This window comes from Entelurus aequoreus, linkage group LG13 (genome assembly GCF_033978785.1).
Source record: "Entelurus aequoreus isolate RoL-2023_Sb linkage group LG13, RoL_Eaeq_v1.1, whole genome shotgun sequence".
In the NCBI taxonomy this organism is placed as follows: domain Eukaryota; kingdom Metazoa; phylum Chordata; class Actinopteri; order Syngnathiformes; family Syngnathidae; genus Entelurus; species Entelurus aequoreus.
Genome location: NC_084743.1, coordinates 25,632,434 through 25,634,827, shown reverse-complemented (window position 1 = coordinate 25,634,827; position 2,394 = coordinate 25,632,434). Strand labels below are relative to the sequence as shown.

Sequence of the window (2,394 nt, the reverse complement as noted above, 5' to 3'; positions counted from 1 at the left end):
TAAACTATGTTTCAAAATTTAATTGTCATTTTTTTCGTGTTTTCTTCTCTTTTAAACCGTTCAATTAAGTGTAAATATCATTAATTATTAATAATAACATAGAGTTAAAGGTAAATTGAGCAAATTGGCTATTTCTGGCAATTTATTTAAGTGTGTATCAAACTGGTAGCCCTTCGCATTAATAAGTACCCAAGAAGTAGCTCTTGGTTTCAAAAAGGTTGGTGACCCATGCCCTAAAGACTGGCTGAAGAATGCCCTGCAATAGGCTGCTCGCCTTGTCTGTCCAATAACAGAACCTCTGGCCATGCCTTTGGGGAAATTGAAGGAAAAGCTCTTCAGATTACAGTTACTAATCCATCCATCCATCCATTTTCTACCGCTTGTCCCTTTTTGGGGTCGCGGGGGGTCACTGTAGCCTATCTCAGCTGCATTCGGGCGGAAGGCAGGGTACGCCCTGGACAAGTCGCCACCTCATCGCAGGCAGCTACTAATCATGATAAACAATACATCAGATATTTCAAAAAGTTGTCCTACCCGTCAATGCCAAAGCGCTCCATTAGAAGGACACACCACCAACGCCGGATTGACTGCATGTCCAGCTAGAGCAGATATAACAATGAGTTCATTATTTTTACCTCTCAGAGCCGCTTGATTTAAAATCTTTTAAATATCTAAATACTTACCACACTGTAGTGAAAGGTAGTGTCCGTACAGAGCCAGAGGGAGTACTAAAAATAGAAAATAGTAATTTTTCTGAGCACATGTAATAATTGTGGAATGAAAAAAATATTTCTCTACTTTGTAATAATCTACTAAATTGATGAAAAGAGCCGTCAACATCAATACTGGAAATGTGATGGATAGGAATATCTCTGGAAGCAATAATTGCAACCAAATATTTTTGTAATTTGATACTGTGTTTCACATCATTGTGGGGGAAGTTTAACCTACTCTTCTTCTTTAAAAATGCTCAACTTATCATGAGCATGAAAACACCACAGTCATTCCCCGAGGTCTGGCGTGGGATCTCCTGGTAATACACATTAGCACCATGAAAATGTATACAGCCTTTGGGCTTACTACAAGACATTTATATTTTATAGAGTAAACCTATTACCTGCATGTCTTTTCCAGTGAGCTCACTCCAGCTTCCTGGGACGATGTGCTGCGCAATGCTCCTGCAGTAAAAAAGCCAAATGTGAATAAAATAAAATGCAATAAGCCACTTGGCATATTAAAACATGAAGACAAATTGTAAATAAACAAGTGAAAATTCTATTAGAACACTGCCAAAGCATGAACAAAATATCGTTTCACCAGTACTGGTCCATGACTCTGTGGTTGGGGACCCTTGTAGCACACCACTGGAACATGGCTAGAATGAGAACATAGCCGAAAGAAGAACATGTCTAAAACATGAGCATAGCGGGGAAGGGAAAGATGACTAGAACAGAACCATAGCCAAAACCAGAACATGGCTGGAACAAAAAGTGGCCAAAATGGAACTGTGGCCAGGATTATTATAAAGGGACCTAAAGATGGCTCTGTACACCTCATCGCCAAAACCAGATGGCCAAAGGGCAAACTGAGAGTCCAGCAAGAGAATTTCTCTCTTTGCCGGCCTCAACACCTACAATGGTCAATGCAGAAAGAGGCATAAATAATGTAATTGCACAAGAATTATAAGATATCTCCAGTATTTTTCTTTTCAACACTTACACAGAGAAGGCAATGCTCTGGCCCGTTGTGCTTGCTCCACGCTGGGAAGAGGAGTGCATCCTTTAGATGTGCATCCCTCTGTAGTAAACATTTATGAGTATTTTAGAAATACATTTCAGATTAGTGTAGCTATTATCATTCAAATTTCATTGTACTCACTGGAAGGCTTGACATTGGATCAACGTCTTTGTGCTTCCACGTTGGTACAATGTACATGTTGGCAATGAAGACATCTTTGCCCTGTAACACTTTTGAATCCAAAAACATGAGGATATGTGAGCTTTTATATTAACCATTGAGTCAGATTTTTTAATGACTAAAAGCAGCCTCTGTTGTGCAGCTCTAAGAAATCCTACATGTCTCTGAGCAGCTTCCTGAACCAGCTGGAGGCAAGCATTTCCGATCTGTCATCACATTACAGATGTAACAAAGTTATACATATCCATGGAATAAGCAGTCAAGTGAAACAAACATAACAGTTACAGAACTGACCGTGGAGTCCATGTCTCTGGACAACCCCAGAGACCAAAACTCTTCTCGGGTTAAACACACCCTTCCCTCTTTAACAATCAGTTCCATAGCTGGACGATCGCAGGCCAAAACATACTCGAGCTATTCATGAGAACATTTTACATTACTCGACTTGAAGATAACCTCGGCCACTTCACAAAGCAA

The 2,394-nt window shown here is 40.0% G+C and overlaps 1 long non-coding RNA gene across 1 annotated transcript; it reads right to left on the bottom strand.

The window, feature by feature from the left end:
- Positions 1-174: 174 nt before the first annotated feature.
- LOC133663793 (uncharacterized) lies at positions 175-2,124 on the bottom strand. Its single transcript, XR_009828412.1, has 6 exons — positions 2,076-2,124; positions 1,879-1,967; positions 1,118-1,797; positions 952-1,030; positions 684-728; positions 175-599 (listed from the first exon to the last, which is right to left on the bottom strand). It is a non-coding gene; the product is annotated as an uncharacterized LOC133663793 (long non-coding RNA).
- Positions 2,125-2,394: the final 270 nt, after the last annotated feature.